The 14216-nt window shown below is 47.0% G+C and overlaps 1 pseudogene; it reads left to right on the top strand.

Annotated features, from left to right (window-relative positions):
- The first annotated feature begins 9176 nt into the window (after positions 1-9176).
- LOC147986961 (uncharacterized) lies at positions 9177-12247 on the top strand (annotated as a pseudogene).
- The last annotated feature ends 1969 nt before the right edge of the window (positions 12248-14216 follow it).

Below are 14216 nucleotides of genomic sequence, written 5' to 3'. Positions count from 1 at the left end.
CAATGCACATGATGACATGATATGAGATGCATGACAACGATAACAACACACGGAGACAAAGACCCGAACCCGAGAAAATAAAACAACTTAACGCCAGAAACGGCAAGAGTTGGAGTACAAATTGGGAAAGTCATATCCGGGGTGTTACACAGGAGCTGCAGAATAAGCGGAGACTGGCGAAGGACGAGGTGACAATGCGCGTCGGGAATGGTTCCAAGGTCGATGTGATCGCCGTCGGCACGCTACCTCTACATTTACCTACGGGATTAGTTTTAAACCTCAATAATTGTTATTTAGTGCCAGCTTTGAGCATGAACATTGTATCAGGATCTCGTTTAATTCGAGATGGCTACTCATTTAAATCCGAGAATAATGGTTGTTCTATTTATATGAGAGATATGTTTTATGGTCATGCTCCGATGGTGAATGGTTTATTCTTAATGAATCTCGAGCGTAATACTACACATATTCATAGTGTGAATACCAAAAGATGTAAGGTTGATAATGATAGTCCCACATACTTGTGGCACTGCCGCCTTGGTCACATAGGTTTCAAACGCATGAAGAAGCTCCATGCAGATGGACTTTTAGAGTCTCTTGATTACGAATCATTTGACACATGCGAACCATGCCTCATGGGTAAAATGACCAAGACTCCGTTCTCAGGAACAACGGAGCGAGCAACCAACTTATTGGAAATCATACATACTGATGTGTGCGGTCCAATGAGTGTTGAGGCTCGCGGTGGCTATCGTTATGTTCTCACCCTCACTGATGACTTGAGTAGATATGGGTATGTCTACTTAATGAAACACAAGTCTGAGACCTTTGAAAAGTTCAAGGAATTTCAGAGTGAGGTTGAGAATCAACGTGACAGGAAAATCAAGTTCTTGCAATCAGATCGTGGGGGAGAATACTTGAGTCACGAATTTGGCACACACTTAAGAAAATGTGGAATAGTTTCACAACTCACGCCGCCAGGAACACCTCAGCGTAATGGTGTGTCTGAACATCGTAATCGCAATCTATTAGATATGGTGCGATCTATGATGTCTCTTACCGATTTACCGCAATCATTTTGGGGCTATGCTTTAGAGACTGCCACATTCACTTTAAATAGGGCTCCGTCGAAATCCATTGAGACGACATCGTGTGAATTATGGTTTGGGAAGAAACCTAAGCTGTCGTTTCTAAAATTCTGGGGATGTGATGCTTAGGTCAAGAAACTTCAACCTGAAAAGCTCGAACCCAAGTCGGAAAAATGCGTCTTCATAGGATACCCTAAGGAAACCATTGGGTATACCTTCTACCTCAGATCCAAAGGCAAGATCTTCGTTGCCAAGAATGGATCCTTTCTAGAGAAGGAGTTTCTCTCGAAAGAAGTAAGTGGGAGGAAAGTAGAGCTTGATGAAGTACTGCCTCTTGAAGCAGAGAGTAGTGCAGCTCAGGAAAATGTTCCTGTGGTGCCTGCACCGATTAGAGAGGAAGTTAATGATGATGATCAAGATACTTCGGATCAAGATCCTACTGAACTTTGTAGGTCCACTAGGACACGTTCCGCACCAGAGTGGTACGGCAACCCTGTCTTGGAAATCATGTTGTTAGACAACGGTGAACCTTCGAACTATGAAGAAGCGATGGCGGGCCCAGATTCCGACAAATGGCTGGAAGCCATGAAATCCGAGATAGGATCCATGTATGAAAGAAGTATGGACTTTGACTGACTTGCCCGTTGATCGGCGAGCCATAGAAAATAAATGGATCTTTAAGAAGAAGACAGACGCGGATGGTAATGTGACCATCTATAAAGCTCGGCTTGTCGCTAAGGGTTATCGACAAGTTCAAGGGGTTGACTACGATGAGACTTTCTCACCCGTAGCGAAGCTGAAGTCCGTCCGAATCATGTTAGCAATTGCCGCATTCTATGATTATGAGATATGGCAAATGGACGTCAAAACGGCATTCCTTAATGGTTTCCTTAAGGAAGAATTGTATATGATGCAGCCGGAAGGTTTTGTCGATCCTAAGAATGCTGACAAGGTGTGCAAGCTCCAATGCTCGATTTATGGGCTGGTGCAAGCATCTCGGAGTTGGAACATTCGCTTTGATGAGATGATCAAAGCGTTTGGGTTTATGCAGACTTATGGAGAAGCCTGCGTTTACAAGAAAGTGAGTGGGAGCTCTGTAGCATTTCTCATATTATATGTAGATGACATACTTTTGATGGGAAATGATATAGAACTTTTGGACAGCATTAAGGCCTACTTGAATAAGAGTTTTTCAATGAAGGGCCTTGGAGAAGGTGCTTATATATTAGGCATCAAGATCTATAGAGATAGATCAAGACGCCTCATAGGTCTTTCACAAAGCACATACCTTGATAAGATATTGAAGAAGTTCAATATGGATCAGTCTAAGAAGGGGTTCTTGCCTGTGTTGCAAGGTGTGAAATTGAGCTCAGCTCAATGTCCGACCACGGCAGAAGATATAGAAGAGATGAGTGTCATCCCCTATGCCTCAGCCATAGGGTCTATTATGTATGCCATGCTGTGTACCAGACCTGATGTAAACCTTGTCGTAAGTTTGGTAGGAAGGTACCAAAGCAATCCCGGCAAGGAACACTGGACAGCGGTCAAGAATATCCTGAAGTACTTGAAAAGGACTAAGGACATGTTTCTCATTTATGGAGGTGACGAAGAGCTCGTCGTAAAGGGTTACGTCGGCGCTAGCTTCGACACAGATCTGGATGACTCTAAGTCACAAACCAGATACGTGTATATGTTGAATGGTGGAGCAGTAAGCTGGTGCAGCTGCAAGCAGAGCGTCGTGGCAGGATCTACATGTGAAGCGGAGTACATGGTAGCCTCGGAGGCAGCGCATGAAGCAATTTGGGTCAAGGAGTTCATCACCGACCTAGGAGTCATACCCAATGCGTCGGGGCCGATCAAACTCTTCTGTGACAACACTGGAGCTATTGCACTTGCCAAGGAGCCCAGGTTTCACAAAAAGACCAGGCACATCAAGCGTCACTTCAACTCCATTCGTGAAAATGTTCAAGATGGAGACATAGATATTTGTAAAGTACATACGGATCTGAATGTCGTAGATCCGTTGACTAAACCTCTCCCTAGAGCAAAACATAATCAACACCAGAATTCCATGGGTGTTCGATTCATCACAATGTAACTAGATGATTGACTCTAGTGCAAGTGGGAGACTGTTGGAAATATGCCCTAGAGGCAATAATAAAATGATTATTATATTTCCTTGTTCATGATAATTGTCTATTATTCATGCTATAATTGTATTATCCGGAAATCGTAATACATGTGTGAATACATAGACCACAATGTGTCCCTAGTGGGCCTCTAGTTGACTAGCTCGTTGATCAACAGATAGTCATGGTTTCCTGGCTATGGACATGGGGATGCCATTGATAACGGGATCACATCATTAGGAGAATGATGTGACGGACAAGACCCAATCCTAAGCTAGCTCAAAGATCGTGTAGTTCGTTTGTTGTAGCTTTTCTGAATGTCAAGTATCATTTCCTTAGACCATGAGATTGTGCAACTCCCGGATACCGTAGGAGTGCTTTGGGTGTACCAAAAGTCACAACGTAACTGGGTGACTATAAAGGTACATTACAGGTGTTTCCGAAAGTGTCTGTTGGGTTGGCACGAATCGAGACTGGGATTTGTCACTCCGTATGATGGAGAGGTATCTCTGGGCCCACTCGGTAATGCATCATCATAATGAGCTCAATGTGATCAAGTGGTTGATCACGGGATCATGCATTACGGTACGAGTAAAGTGACTTGCTGGTAATGAGACTGAACAAGGTATTGGGATACCGACGATCGAGTCTCGGGCAAGTAACGTACCGATTGACAAAGGGAATTGTATACGGGGTTGCTTGAATCCTCGACATCGTGGTTCATCCGATGAGATCATCGAGGAGCATGTGGGAGCCAACATGGGTATCCGGATCCCGCTGTTGGTTATTGGCCGGAGAGCCGTCTCGGTCATGTCTACGTGTCTCCCGAACCCGTAGGGTCTACACACTTAAGGTTCGGTGACGCTAGGGTTGTAGAGATATGATTATGCAGTAATCCGAAAGTTGTTCGGAGTCCCGGATGAGATCCTGGACGTCACGAGGAGTTCCGGAATGGTCCGGAGGTGAAGAATTATATATAGGAAGTGTAGTTTCGGCCATCGGGAAAGATTCAGGGTCACCGGTATTGTACCGGGACCACCGGACGGGTCCCGGGGGTCCACCGGGTGGGGCCACCCATCCCGGAGTGCCCCATGGGCTGAAGTGGGGAGGGGAACCAGCCCATAGTGGGCTGGTGCGCCCCCCCCCCCTTGGTCCCCCCTGCGCCTAGGGTTGGAAACCCTAGGGTGGGGGCGCCTCCACTTGCCTTGGGGGCACACTCCACCCCCCTTGGCCGCCGCCCCCTTGGGAGATCCCATCTCCAGGGCCGACCCTCCCCCAGGGGGCCTATATAAAGGGGGGAGGGAGGGCAGCCGCACCTCAAGTCTTGGCGCCTCCCTCTCCCCTGCTACACCTCTCCCTCTCGCAGAAGCTCGGCGAAACCCCGCTGCGATCATTGCTGCATCCACCACCACGCCGTCGTGTTGCTGGATCTTCATCAACCTCTCCTTCCCCCTTGCTAGATCAAGAAGGAGGAGACGTCATCTGCTCCGTACGTGTGTTGATCGCGGAGGTGCCGTCCGTTCGGCACTTGGTCATCGGTGATTTGGATCATGGCGAGTACGACTCCATCATCCCCGTTCTCTTGAACGCTTCCGCTCGCGATCTACAAGGGTATGTAGATGCACTCTCCTCTCGTTGCTAGTTGACTCCATAGATTGATCTTGATGAAACGTAGGAAAATTTTTGTTTTCTGCAATGTTCCCCAACAACCGGCATCAGCCGAGGTCTCCGCAAGGTTTTCACCTGGAGCCAAACACAACACCTTGCCTCAAAATCCGAAGACCGGGTCACCTCTGGCCGTCGCAGCAGCCCTGGGGAGGGGAGAGGAGCACCCCCACTGCGCCAAGAGAAGAGGGCCGCAATAGCCGTCGCCATGAAGCCTGGGACCCCCTCCACCTCCACCCTCACATAAGCTAGACCAGCTCGGAGCCGGCAGCAGGCACCAGCTGCGGCGAAGCGCAGGGTGGCAGGAGGGAGGCCGGAGAACGCGGGCGCCTGCCAAGATCTGGAGCCATGCAACGGCGGTGGCACCAGCCAGATCCGGGCAGATGCACGCGCGCCTGCACCAGCACAGGTCGTGCTCGGCTCCACCGCACGCGCCGCATAGCAGTCAACCCCGGAAAACCCTGAGCAGCCGGAACTCGAGAGCTCGCCAAGACGGACTGCCGCCGCGCACCACCACGATATCCACCAGCCGCAGCCAGCCAAACGGAAAAAGGGCAGGTCCCACCGCCGCCAGCCGCCAGCGGGCTTTGCCCAGCGACGTGTGCCGGCGGCAGCGAGGGAGGAGGGAGGTGAGGGGTGGGCTTCGGCGGCAGGGGTCGGGGGTCCACCGGAGTCGCCTCTAGAGGAGACGACGCGGTGGTCGGGCCTACACCACGTCTGAATGCCTCCTTCACTAGATAGATCTATAGGCAATGTATGCGTAGTTAGTACAGTAGGTCCTTTGTGTGCAAGTTTGGCGTTCCAAACCAAAAGGGGCATCTATGAAAGTAGAAAACGCGTGTGAGGATGCACACGCATGCTACAATTGTTTTTAGCTAGTAGTACGTAGGATGATGATTGATATATAGCTCGCGGCTTTGACTATCTGGGGTTGCATTGCACTAAACTAGGGTTGGAATTCGAGCCGAGCTGAGCCAGCTCGGCTCGACTCGCTAGAGCTCATTTCGTTAACGAGTTAGCTCGACTCGACTCGTTATTATTAACAAGCTCAAATCCAAAATTAGCTTGACTCGTATAACTTGCGAGCTGGCTCGTTTAGCTTGTTAAACTCGTTAAAGATATGAATATAAAGCTCTCAAATATTATAAAAAATATTATGTATATATTAAACATATATATCACTAAACAATAGTAATTTTCTTGTAACGCATGAGTCTCCTAGGTGGTTGGGTCTTCAATGGCTAGGCCTTGTGTTATACGCTTGCGACATAGGGTGCTGAGTGGCTGATCTTTTTTTATATTAGGAGTGATTGACCTTTTGTACCGAGCCTAATAAGTTACACGAGTACTCGTGAGATTGGCTCGTTTAACTTGGTCTATAAACAATCTTAAACTAAAGCTCGGCTCGACTCGTTATTCTTCAAGTTCGAGTCGATTCGAGCCGAGTCACGAGCTTCAAGCTTTTTTTCCAGCCCTACACTAAACCAACACCAGGTCCTATATAAAATAATTAGTGCTAAAACCCTCGTTTAGCCTGCTTCGAGTCGTGACACGATCCAAGCCGCCGGTTCATCGGTGCTTATTAAACATACCATGTTGTATTCCTCTGTAAATTAATATAAGACTATTTAGATCACTATTAAAATTTTAGTAGTCTCAACGCTCTTATATTACTAGTTTACAGAGGGAATAAATGATACTCAGTTTTTTCTTAACACAGCATTGACACAATATGCTTATACACGCATCTCTATAAGGGTATACACGAACATTCTATCCCTATAAACAACATTCAAAAGAAGGAGCCGGCATTTTAATTTAAGATTGACTAAGCCATCATATGCTTCTCCATGAACTAAAGCCAGAATATACAAGCACTGCGTTGATGGAGATTTCAACCCACTAAGGATAACGGTTGCGCGAGTACACGGAGGGCTCCACTCACGAAAGGTCTAGAAAGAAGTAACCTTACCTATTTCATCATGGCTTACGTCCATGAAGGACTAGCCTCACTCGGATAGATCTTCACGAAGTAGACAATCTCCTTGCCCTCACAAACTCCTTGGTTCAACTCCACAATCTTGGAGGCTCCCAAGTGACACCTAACCAATTTAGGAGACACCACTCTTCAAAAGGTAATAGATGGTGTTGTTGATGATGAACTCCTTTCTCTTGTGCTTCAAATGATAGTCTCTCTAACACCCAATCACTCTCTCATAGATTTGGCTTTGGTGGAAGAGGGGATTGAATGGAAAACAACTTGGAAAACGCTACAAATCAAGGTTTAAATGGTTGGATTGGAATATCTTGATCTCAACACATGAGTGGGTGGTTCTCTCTCAAAAAATGAGTAGTAGGAGTGGCGGTTCGTTCTGATGGCTCTCTTGGAGAGTAAGTGGGGGTGGAGGGGTATATATAGCCTACACCCAAAGATCCAACCGTTACAATTCTTTGACCCAACTCAGTAACATCGGACAGAATTCTCGGTGAGACCGATTAGTGCAAAAGATTCGAACATTAGAGGTTTCGGTGAGACCGAACAGAACATCTCGGTGAGACCGATGTGCAATGGCTAGGGCATGACCTCGTTTCGGAATTTCCGATCGGTTCATCTCGGTGATTCGAAAATGAAGCCACTTCATTATAGAAACTTGGTCAGGCCATCTCGGTCAGACCGAGATCCATATCGACTGTACCAAAAAGTTAGGGTTTGGCATGTGGCAATGTATGGGGTCATCTCGGTGGGTCCGAATGGGAAGATTTTGGTGAGACTGAGATGGACATTTAGGGTTTTGGATAGTTGTGCTGTCGAGAAGTGTTAGAGGATTTTGGAGTAATACCACTAAGCACTTGAGCAATTGAGTCATGATCAAAAGCTCATCCCCTTTTAATAGTATTGGTTTTCCTATGGACTCAATGTGATCTTGGATCACTTAACCAAAAATGTAGAGTCTTGGAGCTTTGACAATTCTTATCCTTATGCATTTTGAGGGGTCCACACTCACTGGTTCTTGACATGTCAATCATTGATCTTCCCTAAAAACTATTACCAATGAGCATTAGATCAATGACTTATATGTTGTTATTAATTATCAAAACCATCCGGGGATTAGCTGCATTTTCAGAGGTTCAAGTTGGATCCGAAAGATGATGCGGCCAAACAAGCATGCACTCGTATTTTCCAGTCTGCTATGTGACAATATCGGTATCATCTTAGAAAAACTCACTTTGAAGGCAAGGCTAATAATGAAATCTCTCAAACATCTCTAGTGGAATATATTACAGACGAAGTCTGGACAACTCTTGTTAAACGCTGATTTGATCCAAAGTATCATGTATGGTATATGTATGTGGTTAGATTACATATTGAACTCGTATTTACGCATGTGCCTTATAAGTCTATTTCGGCCGATCTGGGGTTTCCTCCCGAGGTACCGGTAGGGGTTTGTAGCCTCACCACGGCAATGCCTTCAAGAAGGGGGCGATGAAGAAGAACACCGCCATCGCCGCCTTGGAAACGAGCCGAGAGTAGGGCTTTCACCCGAATCTTCCTAACAAATCTCCATCCAACATCGTGTGCACAAGACCTCCACCGATCTCCTTCGAAGCGCAGCGAGCAGGCGGCACCGGGCAGATCAGATCTAACCGGAGACCACACGCATGCAGCTGACCCATCCACCAAGTCCTTCACGCCGCCGCCAATTCGAGGCCAGACGATCGGCCGTCGGCCCACCAAGACCCGACCGGTTGTGCCTCCACACGCCAGGGGGGGCAGCACCGTCCCATGCCGTGGGAGAGAGGGAAACCCTCACCGCCGCCGACGTCCCCCGGGCTTAGCATGGCGGTGTCCCCCGACGGCGACGGATGGAGGGAAGGAGGGAGGTCGCGCCCCGGGCGGCGGCTAGGGTTGCGGCCCGCCCGAGTCACCCGAGCGGGGGCGCCCGTACTTACGTTTGAGTGATGCTATTAACTAAATCCAGCATATTTCTCGGCAAAACACATAATTCGACATGTAATAGAATTACGAAAGTGTGAAACGCATGCAAAATTATTCTCAGGTTCCTTCATAAGAATATGCCTTTGTGACCAATCGTAGGAAAATCTTGTTTGCATCGGCCACCACAAGCGAACTTTCTATCTCGTTTCTGGTTTTTCCCCTACGTATTGGGGTTAAGGCTACGGATCCTCTAGGGTTTAAAGTGGAACGTTACCGACTACCGGAACCGACTAATAATCAGGAGAGATATATAGACAGGCACGCACGCGATCGCATCTATCCGATCTCTGGCCGAAGATGGCGCCGTCGCACAGGCAGGAAGGAGACCGGCTGAGCGCTCTCCCCGACAAACGGCGCTGGAGCGCGTCCTCTCCCACCTCGAGTCCGACGAGGCCGTGCGCACAAGCGGGCTCGCCCGCCGATGGCGGCGCGTGCACGAGGGCGTCCCCGTCGTCCACCTCGTCGACACCAAGACCGGCGAACGAAACCGCCGCTTCGGCGAGCTCAAGGTCTGCTACGACCACCAGGTGACGAGCGCGCGCGATCATGGGCAAGGGCGCGGAGACGCCGATCCGCGTGCTGCACCTCGACGCCTTCTACCCCCCGTACAACCTGCTCGACCAGTGGATCGTCACCGCCGTGAACTCCGGCGTCGAGGACCTCGACGTCGAGCTCAGGGCGGATCTGGGCCCCAGCCCAGGCAATGGCTTGGGGCGTGAGAAATTTCTCAGCCTACATATCTAGAGAAAAAAAACTGGCCTAGGGCGCAGCCCACTTCCTACCCCTCTTGCTGGGCCATTGAACAAAACACTGGCCTGGGGTGCAGCCCACTTCAATTAATAAAAAAGTGAATGAGAACAAGAAAGACACAAAAGCCTGAGCTGCTAGTGCGTTGCGTACGGAAGTCTTTTTGTCTAGAAAAGGAAGATGACCCATCTTAGGCTAGTTGATGAAGAGATTTGTCTTGCTAGTTGCCACTATTTTCAAATCCCATTTTCTCGTGCTAGTTTTTTTTTTGCAGGGAATTTCTCTTGCTAGTTGTCACTATTTAAGGCTTGATTCAAACATGATCTTTAATTCTTTCCCTTTTTATATTGTTTTACTTACTTTTGTTGTTCTGCAGAGAAGATAAATGTGAAATACGATTTAGTAATTCACATTTTGCATATGTTATTAAACCTACTAAGTTTTTTTAAAAAAAAATTACTTGAATGCACTGATTTGTATTTCAAAATTTATAATTTTTTTGCCGGAAAACTTTTAATCTATTCATCTTCAAATGTAGCAGTACAATGAAAATTAAAAATAATAAAACTTACATTCGAGTTCGTAGACCACCTAACGACGACTACAAGCACTGAAGCGAACCAAAATCATGCCGTCGTCATCGCCCTCCCTCGCCGGAGCTGGCATGTAGTAGATAGTCAGAAGTCATCGTATTAAGGCCTTATAAGACAAGCGCATCAAATACAACCACCGACTGAATTGTGTGAGATCCGCTGAAGAAACACCTCCACACCCTGTCCGACAATGCTAGACGCACCATTAGGATGGGGCTAGGCAGGGAGAACCTGATTCCATCTTCAGGAAGACGCCACCATCTCGCCTTCCTGAGTAGGACATAAGCCCAAAAAACTCAAATAAATGTCTAAAAATAGAGTCCTCCCGCCGCAAGGGCCGGGATCCACCACGCCCCATGGACCTAAAGCCACAGGGGACGAGGTAGAATGGCGCCGCCGCTGCTGTCGAGCGGCAGGAACCCTAGTCGCCCTTGGAGGAGAGACATCATATGTCTTTCTTTATTGAACATGCAGTCATAGGAGGCTCATATCAATCAATCCTTTGATTTGGTACCATCTTTTGTATCATTTATATGCTAGATATTGTTTTTTAATATATCTTACTTTATTAGTTAAACTGTGAATGAACAAATACCGCCATTGAACATTGTGTTTGGATTTTTATTAGTTATAACTTGACTTTATATGCCTTGAAACCAATGTTTTAAATAGCGGGCTATGACATATAGCGGCGACCCTTAAAAACAGCTATAGCTAGGCTATAACGAGGCTATAGCGGCAAATTGTACTTGAAATTAGCGGCAACATGCTCAAACAACTATAGCGAAGTTATAACGAGGCTATAGCAGGCTATTTAAAACTATGCTTGAAACTAGATATTTTTACACTTAGTTTCTCGTCTGGGGCGTCAGCCAATTCTAACTCCGCCACTGGGTACCACGAGTCTGGCCTGGGCAGCCGCCTTTGCCCCTTCACGCCAGGCCTCTACGGACGGAAAAACTCGGCGGACTTCGACAAGAGCGACCGTAACAGGTACACCCACACGCAGCGCCACATCTTCGGGTGCCCCATGCTCCGCCGCCTGCGCCTGGTGGGATGGAGGCTCGACATGCCGGAAAACTTGGCCATGACCATGGCGTCGCTAGAGACGCTCTGCCTCGCGAGGATCATGGACCCGCGCGGGGAGCTGCAGCGACTGATCTCGAGATCACGGTGCCCAGCCCCTGCCTGCGGAACTTCGCCATGATCTGCTGTCACCACGCCACCGGCGTCGAGCTGCACACCACCTGCCTAGAGTCGCTGCACTACAAGGGCGGCCTTCCTCCCCACGGCTCGTCCTTCATCACCGTCGCAAACTACAACGGAGTCAAGGCGGTGAGGATCGAAATCTGCGAGAAGCTCTCCAGCAAGGTGCCAGACGACATCGCTCCAGTCACGACGCTCATCCGCAGCTGCAAGAAGAACCTCAAGTATCTCCACCTTTCCTTGCGCCCATCAATGGCCTACTACAGCAGCCTGTTCACAAGCCTCCTGCGCTCCCTAGACAGCCTCACGCACCTGAGCCTCCATGGCTGCTTGCTCACCGATCACGCCGTCCGGTCCGTCGCCGCTCTGCTTCTCAACACCTGGAACCTGGAAGTGCTGACTCTGTTTCCTCTGGCGCCTGACCCTCCAAAGGAGAAGAGGAGACGCTACCATGTGGCATCAGATTCAGACTCGGATACCAAGTCGGAGGACGGCACCATCGACAGCAGCGCCGTGTATAGTAGCCAGATGCCCAATAGTTTGTGGCATACGCACGTCAGGTGCCTGGCTCACAAGGTGAGAAGAATCAACATTGCAAACTTCCAAGGGCGGCCTCTCGAAAAGATGCTGGCAAGGTTTCTCCTCTCCAGGGCTGCAGTGTTGGAAGAATTCACAGTTACGCTGGCCGATGGAGTTCATGAACAGCAGGATGAGGAATCCACAGTTACGCCAGCAGATGGAGTTCGTCCACAGAAGGATGAGATTGCAAAGGAGTTAATTTCTTGGCGATGCAATCGCAGTACCAGAGTCACTTGTAACTAGACGGCAGCAAAAATTGCTTGCACTTGTAAAATCCAAAGTTCAAAATAATTTTATTTTGTTATTCTTTAGTAGTCCATATATAGTACTCCCTCCGATTCCAAATATAAGCCCTCTTATTAGAGATTTAATACGGACTACATGCGGATGTATATAAACATATTTTAGAGTCCGTATGACGTCCATATTGTAATCTCTAGAAAGACTTATATTTAGGGACGGGTGAGTACATATAATTTGCTTGAATATTTCATGTTTACTAACCCAACTAGGATCTGATTAGTTACTAATGTCCCACACACCATATTGTTATGTTGCAGAAGGCAGTTAATTGGGAATAAGAGAACAAATACCACAAGGCAATTGAAGTCTAGGGTAAAATGGCATCCTATTTTGCAGGCAAAACAGTTCTACGCGAATCACAGTGGAATTGACAAACACTAGTGCAGAACCGGGCAATAGCACCGGTTCGTAAGGCCCTTTAGTGCCGGTTCAGCAACCGGCACTAAAGTTTCGGCACTAAAGCCCCTCCTCCCTTTAGTACCGGTTCAGCACGAACCGGTGCTAAAGGGGTACCACGTGGCACAAGCCAGCTCCGGGGGCCGGGAGCCCTTTAGTACCGGTTGGTAACACCAACCGGTACTAAATGGTTGTGGGTTTTTGTTTTATTTTGTATTTTTCAATTAAATTTGTGTTATCAATTTAATTTAGGATTGTTTTACGTTATAATGAGTTGTAGTCGTCATCATCATCATCATCATCGCATATTAATAAATAAATAAACTCTAGCTAGCTAAAAATCATCGTAGTCGTCTAATTACCACTATTTAATCATCATAGTCATTACCGCTAGCTATGTAATCATCATCAACGTTGGCTAGCTTAAAGAGGAAACATTCACTTTGTAACAGAAGCAAAGAGATATCATCAAGTTCAACATAATCATCACCAACATCGAAGTTCAGGACACGGATCCATGAGACAAGTACTAATTAAGAGCATGAAGACTGATCCTGCTGCTCCCTCTCAGGTAGAATAGCATAGAACATGTATAACTCTCCTGATTCATCATACTGGAGCATGCAGATGAATCTGTCTCCTAATCTTGGGTTGCACTTCTCCTTACTGCCCCCTAGTACTTCTCTGCGATTGTTAACAATTTTGCTCCAATCTTTCACTATTAAGCATTCTTCGCTTTCAGAAATCCTGAATGCACTCATGTGCAATGTAGGAAATCTTGGTCGTAAGCTAACCATTGACATGCGACCTTTTGTCTCGATCCACTGAGGCACAACTGTCATCGGAAGTCCCTGTTGAACAACATCGTATAGTAATTAATATACTAAGCAATGAAAGTTTTAGCTTCAAAAATAATGTATGCAAAAGATGCACTAATTAAGGACAAATATTTAAAATCTTACCATCTTTTGATTATAGATGTGACCGTAGTTCAATACGATCACCATTGGTCGCACGTTTTGAGTACTAACATTTCTAAGTTTAGGAAAAAAAATTGTCTTGACAGTATTAAGATTCTCAAGCCATGAAACATAATGACTTATCTCCTCGCAGTTTAGTTGAGCCCCAGGGCAGTAGTAGGTCCTGTCTACCAAGCACCGGACATGTTTGCTTGAACCGAAATAAGCTGACAATACAAATTAGTTGTCAACTATTTTTGAATAAACTGTATGAAAGACATAAACATATGCATGCATGGTTGAGAAAAACTCATCAAATGGTAGAACTGGAGGCGTTTGCACATCGACCCAGATGTCTATATTACCTTCAATATCATCTTCCGGACGAATATCAAAGGTGATAACCATATCAGGCTCAAATGCATAAGCCTTTCATAGTGCTTGCCAAGTTTTGCATTCAAAATGGGTGTATGTGTCTCCATTATATAATTTGATGTTGAAAGTATACCCATGCTCCGTCTTCAAATAAACTCTCTTTACCTCCATATCATCTA

This window comes from Triticum urartu, chromosome 2A (assembly GCF_056163025.1).
Source record: "Triticum urartu cultivar PI428250 chromosome 2A, HENAU_Tu73, whole genome shotgun sequence".
Classification (NCBI taxonomy): Eukaryota; Viridiplantae; Streptophyta; class Magnoliopsida; order Poales; family Poaceae; genus Triticum; species Triticum urartu.
Note: the sequence above shows the minus strand (reverse complement) of the source record. Positions and strands in the feature narration are given on the sequence as shown.